This window comes from Acipenser ruthenus, chromosome 3, assembly GCF_902713425.1.
Source record: "Acipenser ruthenus chromosome 3, fAciRut3.2 maternal haplotype, whole genome shotgun sequence".
Classification (NCBI taxonomy): domain Eukaryota; kingdom Metazoa; phylum Chordata; class Actinopteri; order Acipenseriformes; family Acipenseridae; genus Acipenser; species Acipenser ruthenus.
In genome coordinates, this window is record NC_081191.1 from 100,078,420 (window position 1) to 100,097,080 (window position 18,661).

An 18,661-nucleotide genomic window follows, 5' to 3' on the forward strand; every position below is an offset into this window, starting at 1 on the left:
CCTAACCACATGTGATGGAGATAGAGGCTCCTGATTAGGTGCTGTCTTCATGGTCATTGTTCTCTGTGTGTGTTTTGACCATAGACCATTAACATAATTGTAAAGCTTTTCTCAATGGCTTTTCATCAACAACAAAAAACAAAGATGAATGGAGATGTAAATTCAGTTCAACTATATTTTGAATGAATATTAGATGCTTTATTCTGAACCAATAACTGGCAGAGATATTAAGTGGGACTGCATGAAAATATTTTTGCAATTGGGGATGCTAAATCACACCTCTACTGTCCCTATATGCAGTATCTGGCTGTGACTGTATACCATTTGCAGACATCTGGAAGCAAAGGAAATCCCAACTATTTGGCTTTTCAAAGACCCTTTGATGGTCGAAGTGCTAGCGGTTGTCTGCATGTAAGTGAAAACAAATCATGTCCCTTTTTCCTTTTCCAAGCTCTTTTTTTATTTTTTCCAGTTGTATTCTGTCATGAATGTGGAGTAGATGATGTAGAAGAACATTCTATATTGATAAAAAAGTGTGTGTTTTTCTATTGTATTTTTTTTTAATACACTCACATAATATGGCATAAATCAACGAACCGTCGATCTCCAGTCCCAAAGCTAGAGCTCAGTTTCCTCAGCACAGTGAATATGAAGTGCCTGTCACTCAACATTTGTTACACTCCCATCTAAAACTTCCTGAGAAATAGCTGCAGAATAATCCTAAATGCCCAGATCACTGGATCAATATATTCAGGAAGTCTGAATCTCAGTAGTGTTTTTTAGAATCTGAATAGTTTTTTGGGTGGAATCCCAATGGTGTTTTTTGGAATCTCAATAGTTTTTTGTTTTTTTTGGAATCTCAATGGTGTTTTTTGGAATCTCAATAGTTTTTTGTTTTTTTTGGAATCTCAATGGTGTTTTGGGGAATCTCAATAGGTTTTTTTGGGGATCTCAATAGGTTTTTTTGGAATCTCAATAGTAATCTCAATGGTGTGTTTTGGAATCTAAATAGTGTTTTTTGGAATCTCAATGGTGTGTTTTGGAATCTCAATATTGTTTTTTGGAATCTCAATAGTTTTTTGGAGTAGCTAAAACAAGATCTGGCACAGCTTAAATGATTTTTTAAATTTATTTTGCAGCTCTACATCTTATTGCGGAGGGTGTAGTGTATTGAAAAACATTGTGTTAGAAGCTTTTTCTATGCAAGTGTAGGTGGACATGCACTTGTGTTTACACTCCAGGACAAACTTTGAGTAAGCTGTGGCAGGATGTGATGGATCTAATAGTGGCTGCTGAGTCAATAATACAGCACTGACATGAGGTTCACGTCAAAACCTTGCCTTTCCATTCACATCAATGGGCCAAGAAATCAATTCATTATAGCTGGGAAAATGGCAAGACAGCACAAAGTAAACTTTTAAAAAGTCTGACTTTTTATCAAATGGTTAGCTTGTTTTCCTAGATTATTAACACTGATAAATGGACCACTCCACAAATGCTGTACGGATCTCAGATCAATCACACAAAAGTAACTGAAAAACACAAGTGCACTGTTCAAATAGGGATCATTCCCTCATTCACGGAGATGATATAGAAGGTGTGATTCTTCAAACTCAATAGACCACTTGGATCCAAGGTGGAAGAGAGACGAGAGCAAATGAACACATTCCTTTAACCAGCAAGCACTTGGTTCTATCAGTGGCTTCAGAAATAAATACTTTATATCGTGTACTTTTGTATGAGCAGGGACATGTATTTGTTACAGATATATAACATCATTGACTGATTCTCTGTTTGAACCCAATTAGAATTGCTCATGTCATGCATGTGTACAGGCTGAAGTTGAAATTCACCCGACATTGTGGTTTCCAAGTGAGTGTCAGGAAATCTATGCATTTTGTCAATGAATAAGGGCACTCAAAGAAGATGGGAAAGGAAAATGTTTGTTATATTTTAAGAGTAAAGTAGTGTTAAATTAAAAGCCCATATCTATACTGATGTACAATGAAAATGTAACAGTCTAAGTTTTACATCAGTAGCTCATTACATTTTAAATAGTGAGCAAACGCCAGGTGCTCAATGTTTGGTATTTGAGTTGAGTTAAAATTGCCAAAATGAGTTGATTAAGAATCTGTATAAATAGCCATTTGAAAAGACATTATATTAATTAACTCAAGAACAGCGAAAGATACGACCATGCCCCACTTGAATAACAAAGATCGTCTGGTTGCTATCGGCATGATTGAAGGCGGCCTGTCTGTGAGAGAAGTTGCCCGGAGAATGAGATGTTCTGCTTCAACAATCAGCAGACTAGTCCAGAGAAACAAAGAAACTGGCTCTGTGAGGGACAGGCCACGTCGTGGAAGGCAGAGGGTCACCACACCGGCCCAGGAATGTCACATCTGCCTGATCCATCTGCGTAATCATTTTCAGACTGCAGTGGCTACAGCATGAGAAATTCCAAGAAGTAATAACCTGCGCATCAGCAGAATGACTGTAGCACGCTGTCTGCATGAAAATGATTTGCATGTTCAGAGGTCGTTCAGGGGTAACATGTTGACAGCTAAGAGATGAAATCGCTGTCTTCTTTGGGCCAGAGATCATCTCAGGTGGCAGCAGAGAGAGTGGTGGAGTGTTTTATTCACCGATGAATGCCGTTTTGCCCTTGACAAACCTGACAGAAGACAATGTGTGTGGAGACGTGGAGACTGTTGCGTTGTTCAAGCCAACCAGTGGGGTGTTGGAAGTGTGATGATATGGGGAGGAATCTCCTTTAAACAAGAACGCCTTTGGTGCAGATTGAGGGCAACCTTACTGCTCAGCGATACACTGACAAAGTCCTTGAGGCAACAGTTTTTCCGTTCCTGCAAGCCAATCCGGAAGTGTCAATTTTCCAGAAGGACAATGCAAGACCACACAGTGCTTATCATGATTCTTTGATCTGTATTTTTGTTCATGCTGCCCCATGGAAATCAGCTTCCCCTGCTTACTGTACATGCAATCAGGTGGTCTGGCGATTAGTCTTCCGCACTTTCGCCAAAGTTTGTTTTGGCTGAATCCCAAAGTGAACACTTTTTTCTAAGGTTAAGGTTAATCCAAAGGCTAATCAGGTCTATGCGTCAACGCTGCCAGGATTGTGTTAATGCTCAGGGAGGTCATACCTGATACTCATTTTGACAGTGTGTGAGGTTTCATACTGAAAACTTATCATGATTCTTTGATCTGTATATTTGTTCACATTTCCTGTGATTTTGTTTGTTATCTATGTTTAAAATGTTTGATTCAATCCATTAGACCTGTGTTTCTGTCCAGGGGGTAACCATTTATTTTGAATGGAAAACATATGGGAATCTATTTTAATGTGATTCAGTTTTTCTTGTTGCTGGTTAATCTGATGTAGTGTTTACAGTTGTGGCAGAGGATATCTGTTAAATATTAAAGATTATTGTCAATAAACTTGCTAACAGAGTTTCTTTGTTTCAGAAAAGCTTGTTAGTTCCTCATTGGTAACTGCTAGCAGGCAGAATAGTACCCCAAACCAAAGGAAGTGGTTGCTGCAATTTCTATTTGCTCCACTCATCTAGATGCGGGTGCAGCACCATACAGGAAACTGTGACACATGGTATTTGTGCAACTTGATTAGCATCTGCCTTCCACACATCAGTTACAGGCTCCCTTATTAAACCATAGCCAGAAAAAAGAAAACATTAACATTAAAGAAAGAAATCAGATCTCATGCCTCTTTAAAATAAATTGCAGTACCACACGCTATAATGTTTTAATTTGAATTGCGCATCAAAACAGATGAAACTCTGCCCGTGTGGAGAGTGTTTGTAATGGCATGGGCAGGCTATTAGAACATGGCAAATAAATATGTTTTACACATGAACATGTGTAGTATGTGTAGGACAAACCCTACAAAATATATCATGAAAATGCATAACCACGTCATTCCCACTTCGACGAACAAAAAACTGTTGAACAGGTTCATCTGAACTGACTCTAAATTGTGCTCTGCTTGTCTTTTAAGAACAAGGTCTGCTGCTTTGGGGCAGAACAGTGAAATACCAAATGAACCTGAACAGGCTGCTAAAACAATGAATCATGCCTTATAGTAATGTTCTATTTAATGACTTCTTGCTATGTCCCTTGATCCACTTTGCTCTTGTGTCCACTCCACTTTATCAGAAGTCAGAGTGCATTTGCTGATAAGCATGTGTGACAAGGATGGCTGTAGGGGTGACATCTGACACAGAAGAACACACAGTACTGCAAGTGAAATGATAAATGCGCTGCTTGCGTATTTATTAAATGAACAAAATAAAAGGTTTAAACAAAACATGAAACACTTGCACAAAACAAATGGCACGTTGGCCAAACAAACAAACAGTGGACGAAACAAACGAACAGATACAGAACAAGTACCGTGCTGTTTCCACTCCCAACACGCGTAGCAATTGTTGTGATTTTATTATTTATTTCTCTCCTCTCTCTCCCATTCTCCACGGTGCGGGAAAGGTAGTCCTCCCAGGGCGGTGGAGGTGGGAGTGGCAGGTAGTCCTCTCATGCCGGTGGAGGTGGGAGTGGCAGGTAGTCCTCTCATGCCGGTGGAGGTGGGAGTGGCAGGTAGTCCTCACAGGGCGGTGGAGGTGGGAGTGGCAGGTAATCCTCCCAGGGCGGTGGAGGTGGGAGTGGCAGGTAGTCCTCTCATGCCGGTGGAGGTGGGAGTGGCAGGTAGTCCTCCCAGGGCGGTGGAGGTGGGAGTGGCAGGTAGTCCTCTCATGCCGGTGGAGGTGGGAGTGGCAGGTAATCCTCTCATGCCGGTGGAGGTGGGAGTGGCAGGTAATCCTCCCAGGGCGGTGGAGGTGGGAGTGGCAGGTAGTCCTCCCAGGGCGGTGGAGGTGGGAGTGGCAGGTAATCCTCCCAGGGCGGTGGAGGTGGGAGTGGCAGGTAATCCTCCCAGGGCGGTGGAGGTGGGAGTGGCAGGTAATCCTCCCAGGGCGGTGGAGGTGGGAGTGGCAGGTAGTCCTCTCATGCCGGTGGAGGTGGGAGTGGCAGGTAGTCCTCTCATGCCGGTGGAGGTGGGAGTGGCAGGTAGTCCTCCCAGGGCGGTGGAGGTGGGAGTGGCAGGTAATCCTCTCATGCCGGTGGAGGTGGGAGTGGCAGGTAGTCCTCTCATGCCGGTGGAGGTGGGAGTGGCAGGTAGTCCTCCCAGGGCGGTGGAGGTGGGAGTGGCAGGTAATCCTCCCAGGGCGGTGGAGGTGGGAGTGGCAGGTAGTCCTCCCAGGGCGGTGGAGGTGGGAGTGGCAGGTAATCCTCTCATGCCGGTGGAGGTGGGAGTGGCAGGTAATCCTCTCATGCCGGTGGAGGTGGGAGTGGCAGGTAGTCCTCTCATGCCGGTGGAGGTGGGAGTGGCAGGTAGTCCTCCCAGGGCGGTGGAGGTGGGAGTGGCAGGTAATCCTCCCAGGGCGGTGGAGGTGGGAGTGGCAGGTAGTCCTCCCAGGGCGGTGGAGGTGGGAGTGGCAGGTAATCCTCTCATGCCGGTGGAGGTGGGAGTGGCAGGTAGTCCTCCCAGGGCGGTGGAGGTGGGAGTGGCAGGTAATCCTCCCAGGGCGGTGGAGGTGGGAGTGGCAGGTAATCCTCCCAGGGCGGTGGAGGTGGGAGTGGCAGGTAATCCTCCCAGGGCGGTGGAGGTGGGAGTGGCAGGTAGTCCTCACATTGCGGTGGAGGTGGGAGCGGCAGGTAATCCTCCCAGGGCGGTGGAGGTGGGAGCGGCAGGTAATCCTCCCAGGGCGGTGGAGGTGGGAGTGGCAGGTAATCCTCCCAGGGCGGTGGAGGTGGGAGTGGCAGGTAATCCTCTCATGCCGGTGGAGGTGGGAGTGGCAGGTAGTCCTCTCATGCCGGTGGAGGTGGGAGTGGCAGGTAATCCTCCCAGGGCGGTGGAGGTGGGAGTGGCAGGTAATCCTCCCAGGGCGGTGGAGGTGGGAGCGGCAGGTAATCCTCCCAGGGCGGTGGAGGTGGGAGTGGCAGGTAGTCCTCTCATGCCGGTGGAGGTGGGAGTGGCAGGTAGTCCTCTCATGCCGGTGGAGGTGGGAGTGGCAGGTAGTCCTCTCATGGCGGTGGAGGTGGGAGTGGCAGGTAATCCTCCCAGGGCGGTGGAGGTGGGAGTGGCAGGTAATCCTCCCAGGGCGGTGGAGGTGGGAGTGGCAGGTAGTCCTCTCATGGCGGTGGAGGTGGGAGTGGCAGGTAGTCCTCACATTGCAGTGGAGGTGGGAGTGGCAGGTAGTCCTCACATTGCAGTGGAGGTGGGAGTGGCAGGTAGTCCTCTCATGCCGGTGGAGGTGGGAGTGGCAGGTAGTCCTCTCATGGCGGTGGAGGTGGGAGTGGCAGGTAGTCCTCTCATGGCGGTGGAGGTGGGAGTGGCAGGTAATCCTCCCAGGGCGGTGGAGGTGGGAGTGGCAGGTAATCCTCCCAGGGCGGTGGAGGTGGGAGTGGCAGGTAATCCTCCCAGGGCGGTGGAGGTGGGAGTGGCAGGTAGTCCTCTCATGGCGGTGGAGGTGGGAGTGGCAGGTAGTCCTCACATTGCAGTGGAGGTGGGAGTGGCAGGTAATCCTCCCAGGGCGGTGGAGGTGGGAGTGGCAGGTAGTCCTCTCATGCCGGTGGAGGTGGGAGTGGCAGGTAGTCCTCTCATGGCGGTGGAGGTGGGAGTGGCAGGTAATCCTCCCAGGGCGGTGGAGGTGGGAGTGGCAGGTAGTCCTCAGATTGCGGTGGAGGTGGGAGTGGCAGGTAATCCTCCCAGGGCGGTGGAGGTGGGAGTGGCAGGTAGTCCTCTCATGCCGGTGGAGGTGGGAGTGGCAGGTAGTCCTCAGATTGCGGTGGAGGTGGGAGTGGCAGGTAATCCTCCCAGGGCGGTGGAGGTGGGAGTGGCAGGTAGTCCTCTCATGCCGGTGGAGGTGGGAGTGGCAGGTAGTCCTCTCATGCCGGTGGAGGTGGGAGTGGCAGGTAGTCCTCCCAGGGCGGTGGAGGTGGGAGTGGCAGGTAGTCCTCTCATGCCGGTGGAGGTGGGCGTGGCAGGTAGTCCTCAGATTGCGGTGGAGGTGGGAGTGGCAGGTAATCCTCCCAGGGCGGTGGAGGTGGGAGTGGCAGGTAGTCCTCTCATGCCGGTGGAGGTGGGAGTGGCAGGTAGTCCTCTCATGCCGGTGGAGGTGGGAGTGGCAGGTAGTCCTCCCAGGGCGGTGGAGGTGGGAGTGGCAGGTAGTCCTCTCATGCCGGTGGAGGTGGGAGTGGCAGGTAGTCCTCTCATGCCGGTGGAGGTGGGAGTGGCAGGTAATCCTCCCAGGGCGGTGGAGGTGGGAGTGGCAGGTAATCCTCCCAGGGCGGTGGAGGTGGGAGTGGCAGGTAGTCCTCCCAGGGCGGTGGAGGTGGGAGTGGCAGGTAGTCCTCTCATGCCGGTGGAGGTGGGCGTGGCAGGTAGTCCTCAGATTGCGGTGGAGGTGGGAGTGGCAGGTAATCCTCCCAGGGCGGTGGAGGTGGGAGTGGCAGGTAGTCCTCTCATGCCGGTGGAGGTGGGAGTGGCAGGTAGTCCTCTCATGCCGGTGGAGGTGGGAGTGGCAGGTAGTCCTCCCAGGGCGGTGGAGGTGGGAGTGGCAGGTAGTCCTCTCATGCCGGTGGAGGTGGGAGTGGCAGGTAGTCCTCTCATGCCGGTGGAGGTGGGAGTGGCAGGTAGTCCTCTCATGCCGGTGGAGGTGGGAGTGGCAGGTAATCCTCCCAGGGCGGTGGAGGTGGGAGTGGCAGGTAGTCCTCCCAGGGCGGTGGAGGTGGGAGTGGCAGGTAGTCCTCAGATTGCGGTGGAGGTGGGAGTGGCAGGTAGTCCTCTCATGCCGGTGGAGGTGGGAGTGGCAGGTAGTCCTCTCATGGCGGTGGAGGTGGGAGTGGCAGGTAATCCTCCCAGGGCGGTGGAGGTGGGAGTGGCAGGTAGTCCTCAAGTAGATTAACAAAATAAAATGTTTAAACAAAACATGAAACACTTGCACAAAACAAACGGCATGTCGGCCAAACAAACAAACAGTGGTCGAAACAAATGAACAGATACAGAACAAGTACCGTGCTGTTTCCACTCCCAACACACGTAGCAATTGTTATGATTTTATCATTTATTTCTCTCCTTTCTCTCCCGTTCTCCACTGCGAACACACCAACCCTGTGTATGTGAAACATTCATTCTTTTATACAGCTGTGCCGAGACTCGATTGCTAATCAATCATTCACTTGAATCTCGGCATAGACTGGATGTGGACTAATTGTTCACTTCCCGTGCCCCCATACAAATACCCATTTTAATCTGCATGTCAAGTGATTGTGCAATCCCCGTGCCTAAATACAATTATACATTTTACATCACCTGTGCTACATAACCCACACTCTGTGCACCACTACAATAATACATATAACAGACAACATGAAACACAAAACACAAAATACACACAGGGGCAGGGCACCCTGCCAGAGCATGATACACTTCTGAGGCCTTGTGATGATGAGATATGCTTTTTGACACAAATATGGGCAGGTTCAGAGGGTGGAAGAGGGTGGAGCAATTCTTATTATCAGGAGTCAAATGCATACAAATCTGTCATTTTTTATTGAAGTTACAGTAACACCAAAATCAAATTTAAATTACAGAACAATGAAAAGTATTATAAATTTAAAAGGACTGAGCATTTTATTGAAAATACGGTTGTAAATGAACTTTTAAATTGAACAGCACTTGAAATCTATATGTCCCATCAAAAGTAAGGTGTCCTCAACATCAGGGTTTTGAGCAAATTAGAAATGCTGACTTGCATCCACAGTTTTGTATTATTGGATCCTGTTTTTTTCAGAATAGTTGAGAAAGTGTTTGTGGGAATGTTGAAATCTGCAGCAACATCTTTCTTTGTCTTACATGGTGGTGCATTAGCCACCAATTTTAAACACCTCCACTTTTGTCTGCACAGCTAATGCACTTTTTGTGCTGCTTCATGGAAATAGCATTGATGTGTGAGCAATACAGCAACTAGAAATGCATCATAGGATCAAGAATCCCAAAACGGCACTAAAATACAGTATAGAGGCAATTTGTTTTATTCAAATTTGTCTTCCCTGTGGGTCTCCAAAATATTTTGCACTAAAAGGAAATCTGAGTTTAGTAAATGTGTTATTATAAATATGCTGGAACATTGTAATGAAAGAAAAGCAAAATCATAAATGAAAAAAATCTACAGTTTGAAAACGTACTTGCCAATATCTGGATTACTTTGTCACTAAAGCCCTTGCTGCACCACACTTAATTTAGTGCATAACACAAGTTGCTCAGGAAACAAACAGTTAGTTGCCAGGCGTGTATAAGACTGGTGCATGAATCTCCAGCACAGCAGCTGGGGGTGCCTCACAGAGTTATTCCATGTAAACACCACAACCACATTCAGCCACCTGCAAAAGCATCTGATGCTCAAATACACACACACCACACATATATATATATATATATATATATATATATATATATTGGTGCTTATTGTTTGAAACCATGTATAAATCCTGTTCAGTTCATGGATGCACAAATGTGATACAGTATTGGCTAATAAAAAATGCAAACAAACAAAACATGTTTAAAGACAACTAAATTGGAACCAATCCTTCAAGAAGCTGCTTGATGAGATTCTGGGATCAATGAGCTACTAACAACCAAACGAGCAAGATGGGCTGAATGGCCTCCTCTCGTTTGTAAACTTTATGTTCTTATGTTCTTATGTAAATCAACCGTTACATCTCTTATGCAAATGAAAATGCAAAAACAACTCCACTGATTTATTTGTATTTTTTATTTTTATATATTCGCAGTTGTGAACTAATAGCAAAGTGGGTGGCAAGTCCTTCCAGCAAACCATATATGAAGAGATCTGACCGTTTACTAGCCTGCATTATACTAGGTCTATAGCAGGCAACTGGAACTAAAGAACAGCACTTGAACTCATAGTCAAAGCACCCTGGCACAGACTTATCAAATTGAATATCTCCAAAATAGAGAAATGAGAGAACTGTAAAACACAGCACGGGAACTTTTTTTTAGATAAGGTAAAACTGTTTATAATTGAAGAAGGGGTGGCAGATAGCCACTGTTTATCTTTTCACGGCTCTAGTTTCATTTCTACACTTAGAATAAAATTTGCTTTAGAGGAAACTCATCTCATTAACTGCTCCTTTGTTCCAGGTACCTGTCCTGTATTAATATTGTATATATTTTTTTGAACCCTGCCACTTACTCTTTAGATAAACATTTTCACTACAAGTATTTCTCAATGTCTAGATCTATGGGGAGTATAAATCAGATGTAGTACAGTGCAGTAGTGGCCCTAAACGTGGCCTCACATTTTGAATTAATTCTAAACATTTTACCTGATTATATTGATTTGATTGCTTTGTAATCTTTGTAAACTAATTTAACTGCTAAATGATATTGTGTCACATTCAGTTTGAATGAAACACTATCTATTAAGGGTTTGTTCCTCTTTATAAAATAAACTCTGACATAAATATTATTATTATTATTATTATTATTATTATTATTATTATTATTATTATTATTATTTATTTCTTAGCAGACGCCCTTATCCAGGGCGACTTACAATCGCAAGCAAATACAAATACATAAATCTCCTTTCTAACCAACAGTTCAATTTAAAGAGAGCAAGAGAGAGAGAGAGAGTTATCGTACAACAAAGGTAATCTTGGTAACCTTTAAGAGAGAAAACAGTTTGCGATAGCAATTTCAAAATACTAAATTTTAAATTGACTGATGTTTTTCAGTTTATAGCATAAAGGCAGAGTACTTTTTTCAGCATGCAAGCATTTAGGGTAACACCATACTGGCTTACACAAAGATCCAACTTCAATTTCCACAAGAGACTCTGGGATATGTTCTTCTCTAGCCCCATTGGTTCCTGGGATATCATAGTTTGAGAATAGAAAAGCAACCCCTCTTAGGGGCACTGTCCAAATCGATTGAACTCATGGAATTTGAGAGTTACATTTTGTAAGGTAAAATGTTTTTAAAGTGTTACATATTTGAGTAAGTCTTTCCCAGAGATGAAGCCATTTGGGTAACCTTTCAACCTTTCACCTCACATTTTGACATGCTACAATAGCTTACTCAAAATACAGATCTTTTTATTTTACGAATTAAAACTTTTCTTAAAAATTGATTGGGGGCTGGGGGGCAATGCTGCTTAGAGTGCTGGCCAAGCCATGTGAGCAGTTTTTACCTTGGCTGAGAGCCCACAGCAAGCGCAGCATTGGCCTGTTGTTCCTGTGGAATGAGGGAATGGGGATAGTTATGGGCAGTGCCGCCCACAGAAATTTTCAAGTCAGGCCCCCTCCTCCACCCCCCAGGACACATTTCAATGTCATTGCTGTTATTGCGTTTAAGTAAAAGCTTATGCACACAACCGCACATTGTCTGTAAAAGACAATTTCTATAATGGCCATGGTGAAGGCATTTATTGACATTTTTACCAATTCAAAATACAGTTATGTACAAAATCTTTAGACCCAAAATAAAATATGGACAGTTGCCTTGGAGTGGTTCCATAGCAAACTCAAAACTATTATAGGCCTTATATATGATATGACAACAGATTTATTTGAAAGTGCAGGAAATATATGACCAATCATCTGAAGTACAATGCATTACTGTATTAAAACAAGTAACAATCATGTGACTGTACATAGCAGTTCAGTGTATTCATTCCCAATTGAATCAGTGATCAACATGTTAAATAAAGGAACCCTTTTCCCTTAGTAGTTGAACTTCTGCTCATGAGTCATCATTACTACAATATGTTGCCATCTTATCTCGTAATGTTGGCCCACCATAGTTTCCCGTTTTTACCAAGGCATATCCTTGTTCACCAGATACGTTGCATCATTAGGTAGGCCAGGATAGTACCAGGCAATTCTGTAATGCACTTGGTTAAGTGCAGATGTGTGGGTAGTTAAATATCTAGCTAAACAAAACAAAACAAAAAAAACATTATGGTCAAATGGTTTGAGTAGAAAGGCAACAGATTCTGGGTTTGAAATGACCACCTACACTTTTAATTAGCCACCACATTAATAGATATAAAACAAATCAAATCAACATGTAACACAATACTGTGCACTCTGTGAAATGGTTAACTCCAATTCCCTGGACTGACAGTTGAAATACATACAGTAGGAGGTAAATTACAGTGATGTTTTAGGACATACAGTACAACTGAATAAGACTTTGACATCATTATAATGCCAACAGAATGTCCCTGTAAAGTAATCAATAAATAAAGCACTTATTCATTTGAGTTTAACATATATGATCATGTTTCCACATACAATAGAAGAGACCAATGCTATTTCTTAACAGGGTTCTCTTCAAAGCTAGGAAACATACATAAAACCATTCATAAAGCTGATGTTCCCTCTCTGTCCTGTACTGCATAAGCTTCAATTCCACCCTGAATGGAGCCAATAGCTCAAAGCATTACACGTCACAAGTCAAAGTGAAGGCTACCATTAGATTTAGCTCAAGGAGTTTCCAAAACATTTAAATTATGAGGTCTGTGTTTCAAATATTATACAAGATATTAGCAGTAGAAAAGGCAGCCGCACCAGATGTACAAGAACAAGTTCCCCTCCCATGGATGTTAAAATATTGTTTACTGTTATTATTATTTATTATTATTTATTTCTTAGCAGACGCCCTTATCCAGGGCAACTTACAATTGTAACAAGTTATCACATTATTTTTTACATACAATTACCCATTTATACAGTTGGGTTTTTACTGGAGCAATCTAGGTAAAGGTTTTTACTGGAGCAATCTAGGTAAAGTACCTTGCTCAAGGGTACAGCAGCATTCTCCCCACCTGGGATTGAACCCATGAACCTCCGGTCAAGAGTCCAGAGCCCTAACCACTACTCCACACTGCTGTTATATATTGCAAGTTACAGCAAATTATTGCAGCCTCATGCAAAACCTATGCTTCCATCTTTCCTTGATTCTCATTGTCTGTCCCTATACTTTCAATAGGCTCAAGGGTTTTCTCCCAGGCAGCATGCTCTTCAACCTGTATGTCTGTACTGTACTGCTGTAGTAGTATAAATGAATGATCATGGATTAATGGTAACAACAATGAATGAATCCCATAACAGAATCGGAACCAAGACCAACCAAGCCTGAATATTTGAATCTGCCAACCAGAACTGAATCTCAATTATTCCGACTCAGTATCCAAAAGATATTGCACTCATGTGCTCAATTTAGCAACCAAAACTACAACTCATAATGTGCTAATCCACTAATAGGTAGACTTTGGAATTATGACTTATGTGAATGATTCTAAAAATCAATTATTATACTCTGTATTATTATTTTTTTTTTTACTAAAAACAACCCCAGACAAAAACAACTGCATGTAATTACATTTAACAATTATTAGTCTCACCTACACCTGTACAACTTATTTTTCGACCTTTAAATGTGTACACCTATACAAACCACATTTAAAGATAAACTACTTAAAGCACTTAATTTCTTGCAAATTAAATAGAAAGAAATACAAATACCAGATATTGGTTCAATTAGAAATCTTATTTTCCGTAAATGCATTTTAAAATATCTTACATCTACCGTTTTCTGCATTAAAAAAAATGGACTCAAACCACTTACCTTTAGTTTGTTGTGTACTTCAATGGAGCTAAACCAAGTTTATTTTGATATAATGCATTGAGTTTTCAGTCCAGCCTGCGAGCAAGTGTTCGCATGACTAGCTGCCCCTGGCCTCTCCTTCAGCTTCCTGTGTTTTTGCGGAAGTTAGTTTTTTGAATAGGTCTATTGAAAACTACAAAGACTGGAAACAGATAAACTGACAAATAATTATGGAACTTTAAAAAAAAAATAGATCAACTTCAAATCAGTGATTTTAAGAGCGTTCAAATGAAATGAAACTTTGTCTTTGCCCCATGAATCACTAGAACTAAAATATACAATCAAAAAGCACAGATAACAACCATTAACACTTTTTTCCCTGTGGGAGGTACCCCCTATCAAAATAGAAGTCATACAATTGCTACTAACGTGGCTATTTAAGTGTTTATTTATATTTATTTAGTTGGGCAAGCTTTTATTTTCACTTGTTAATTATCTGACAAACATAGTAAGCATGAATGTTCAGCAATGAAGAAATTAAAAACATTGTTAGAAGTGTCTTAAATAATGCAATTCTTACAAATCTGTATCTTATCAGTATCTAAATTAATTCAAATGTCTTGGATTGTATTATACCTGTTTGTCTTTAACCCTTAAGAAAAATGTCACTTTGGTACACGTACACTGTGTATGTGTTATAAAAGTTAAAACACTTGAACACTTCTGTCCTTTTTATTGATCATACGGGGAAAAGAGAATTCTGCAACTAATCTTTCTGTAATTATCTACCCTGCATAAATGACCTTATAAATGATCATTTATCGTATCATCTTATAAAACTACAGTAGACTACAGTCTATTTAAACTCATTTAATAGTATGAAAAGAAGAGTTAATTGCACAGACACCTTCTTTCAAGTGGATTCTCCTTGTCAATTCCTATACATCTGCATTTGAGGTATGAGAACATATTACTCAACCGGATGAAAGCTTGCATGTATTCATTGTCTGCATTGAGCAAGAAATGTAAACGACACACTGTATAGGCTGTAACACACAATAATGAAATAAATCTAACAGTTAATGTGCTGAGCCACAAACCACCACACAGTCTGATTCACTGAAGAAGAGAATTTATAGTGATGTGGCAGGATACATTGCAGAAGTTAATGTGTTAGCTCATTGTTTTGTAGAACAGTCTGAACTGATTTTTGTGTGTGAAATTATTTATCTCCCTACCATTTTTAGCTTTGTACATGTTCACCCATGTCAGTTGTGACGGTTTGAACATTTCCCCATTATATTTATAATTACCATGAGCATGGGCGTTTTTTAAAGCCTGGTGAAAGGGACCATTAGGGCATCGTGCTGCAGAAGCATTGAGAATAAAGGGTAATTTATTATAATTAGGACAGCAGCAACAAATACCCCGAGGAAGCGGTGCCAGTGTGAGGGCATGTGTTACACTGCCATCTTATACATAATGGCAGCCCAGCCTAGTTTCCAGTTTTCTACCAAGGCGTATCATTGTTTACCAGATTACTTGTACCATTGGGTAGGTCAGGAGAGTATCTGGCAATTCTTTAATGCACTTGTTTGAGTGCAGACGTGTGGGTAGTTAGAGATCTGGATAATCAAACTACTACTTTGGTCAAGTTTGGTCATTATAATGGCAACATAATGTCCCTCTAAAGTAATCTCAGTTGATGTATCCAATATACTGTACTTCCAATAGATACATATTTAAATAATAAGGAAAACCATAAACCACTTATTCATCTGACTCAAACATCAAAAGGAGGATCAAAACAAGGCTGTAAGATATTAATGTCCTGTTTTTAGAAGAGAGCAGCACCCATTCCACTATTTAACACAATTTTTGTTCCTGGATAGTAAGTGTTATTTCCTAATTGCTTATGCCTCAAAAGTATAGAAAATGGCTATTATTCCCCACAAACTTTGCTTTTGTGACCAGGACAGTGATATTTTGAAATTTACCTATTTCCAATGAGAAAACGGGCGAATTTGTGTCTTTTCGTTCACATAAAGTCAGAAAAAAACAACATATGAATCCAAATTAACATGTATTTATACTAAAGTAATACAAAAATGACTACAAAAGATTTAGAAGTGAGTAGTTTTTCGAGATTTACGATTATACTGTAAATCACTTTCACGAATCAGCCCCCAAATGTAGTCTCCCATCATGTTCTCGTTATACTGTCCTTGGTAGCGGCGTTCAAAGTCCAGTATATCCTGGTGGAAGCGCTCGCCTTGCTCCTCCGAGTACGCTCCCATGTTCTCCTTGAATTTATCAAGATGAGCATCAAGGATATGGACTTTGAGGGACATCCTACAGCCCATTGTGCCGTAGTTCTTCACCAGAGTCTCAACCAGCTCCACATAGTTTTCGGCCTTGTGATTGCCCAGGAAGCCCCGAACCACTGCGACAAAGCTGTTCCAAGCCGCTTTCTCCTTACTAGTGAGCTTCTTGGGGAATTCATTGCACTCCAGGATCTTCTTTATCTGTGGTCCGACGAAGACACCGGCTTTGACCTTTGCCTCAGACAGCTTAGGGAAGAAGTCTTGAAGGTACTTGAAGGCTGCCGACTCCTTATCTAGAGCTCTGACAAATTGTTTCATAAGGCCCATTTTGATGTGCAGTGGTGGCATCAGCACGTTCCGGGGGTCCACCAGTGGCTCCCACTTGACGTTGTTCCTCCCCACAGAGAACGGTCCGCTTGGAAGGGTCCACCATGCAGAAGTAGCAGTTGCTTGAGTGGTCAGTGGGTTCCCGCCAAATTCTTTGGATAGCGAACTTCATGGCTCTCTTTTCCCCTCTGTACCATCCTACAAAAATACATTTATTTCACCCATGACTAATGTGTAAGAGATTCTCGCAACATTTTTCATATATGATATATTTTTTCAATAACATTGGAAATTGTAAAACATTTTAAAATTAAAAACTTTTACAATTTTAAAAATTGTAACAAATTTTATAACATAAAATTCCGAGCAACAATTGTCCATCTTACCTTCCAGAGTTTTTTTGCAGTGCTCGCAAGTGAAATGATGTGCCCAGGGTTTGTCTTGATCCCCGACAGGCATGCCGAAATATGCCTTGTAGGCCTCACACATCTTAGCAGATGCTTCCACGGAGTACTTTTTCGCTCTTGTCTTGATAAATTGGCCGCAGACATAGCAAAATGCGTCTGCTGGATGCTTGCAGCCTCTTGATGCCATCTCAAAAAAATGCAGATATGTATCCACTTAGGCAGCTGGAACTAAACTGAAATGGTGGGCTTAAGGCCCCTGTATTTATACTACTATTTATATTACTGGAAAGTTCTAGAAAGTTCTAGAAGTTACTCCAAGTTTACTCAGCACTGAATCTATCTGGAATGTTCTGGAAAATAGGTAAATTTCAAAATATCACTGTCCTGGTCACAAAAGCAAAGTTTGTGGGGAATAATAGCCATTTTCTATACTTTTGAGGCATAAGCAATTAGGAAATAACACTTACTACCCAGGAACCAAAAAAAAAAAAAAAATGTGTTATACAGTGTTCTTAACGGGGACCTGTTTGAAGCTCCCAGGACTACACATACACAGTATAATCACAGGTTATTTTCAGTGCTATACATCTATAAAATAATTTTAAAAAGCCATAAATTAAAAATAGCAGCACTGTTATGTACACAGCTATATGAATACAGTTCAGTAAAACGAGAGGTCTTTAAACCACAATACCACAATACAGTACATCACTAAACTGATCACAGGTAACATTACAATATATTATGCAACTGGCGAAGGGACGTTTAGAGCTACTCAATTCATTGATTTATTATTTTTTTACAAAAAATTAGTCCTCAAACAAGAAGTTTACATTAGAGCAACAACTGAATGGAAATTAACATGTGCATATAGTTTTACTCTCATTATTTATTGCATGCAAGCATGAAATGAGTTTAAAATGCAAGATGAACAGAATACATTTGACAGGAAATTATGCTAGTCACAGGATTGTTACATACGGTAAAGGCTTTTAATCCAATTACACCACTTGTTTTCTATAAGAATGGCATAGTGTACAGGAGAAAATAAAATCGCCCTTCCCCAATTAAAACCAGACCACCATGACTTCAATTTTATCTAGACACTCTAATATATTATAATTATCCAATTGGAAACTGAAGACTTCCGACCAAAGTCTGAATGTTGTTGCCGTAGGCAAGAGTCTAGACCCTCTCCCATCCATTGCATCTTCTGTGCAAATCTGACAGATACTGTAACCCATATTCAAATCTTGTTAAAAAAATGTTCAAGCTTGCACATGTTTTACTGTGAAGATTAATATCAAACAAAAACAATGGTGGCTTATTAGGCAACGGGGTAGGAAGGCCCAGTAGAATCAGTGGTGCAGTCCTGAATCTGAAGGCACCAGAGCTGCACTCAAATAGTGATTTAACTTAAACAAGAAGTATTTTACAAATTCACATTATATTTCTATATTGAACTTCTAGTAACACATATAACAGGTAATGCATTTATCACATTTCTACAAGTATTTCCACAAAGTGTCTTTCGCCATCTTTCTCCATCTCAGAGCTCTTTACTTGATTTACACCTGTGTGTGTCAGTGGTTTCGTTTGTGTTTGTGTCCACAGTTGTAGTCAATGCACTGTTGCTATCATCTTTGTTTTTAGCCGTCTTAAATAAGTATTTTGTAATAGACGGTCCTAATGCTCTTTTCCTTGCATTAAAATGACGATAGACTGAATCAGACAGTTGTGAGTTATGTGACTTAGCTTGCCTATTATGTGAGTTCTGTCTTGACTACACCACTGAACACAATGCAGTAGAACAATGTATTTTACTTTTACTATAGTAGGGGACTGGTTGAAATTAGTTTGGTGTTCTAAATTTAGACTGC

General features: G+C 42.2%; 1 protein-coding gene across 2 annotated transcripts in view; it reads right to left on the reverse strand.

The window, feature by feature from the left end:
* LOC117394645 (amyloid beta A4 precursor protein-binding family B member 1-interacting protein-like) overlaps positions 1–13,892 on the reverse strand; it is a 37,231-nt gene extending 23,339 nt beyond the window's left edge. Inside the window, exons 1-2 of one of the 2 annotated variants that reach the window (XM_059019780.1) lie at positions 13,745–13,874; positions 11,304–11,347 (exon numbers count right to left, since the gene is read on the reverse strand). The gene's annotated coding sequence lies outside the window, so the exon portion shown is untranslated. Of the gene's footprint in view, positions 1–11,303; positions 11,348–13,744 lie in introns of both variants that reach the window. The other variant, XM_059019779.1, reaches the window with a different exon arrangement.
* Positions 13,893–18,661: the final 4,769 nt, after the last annotated feature.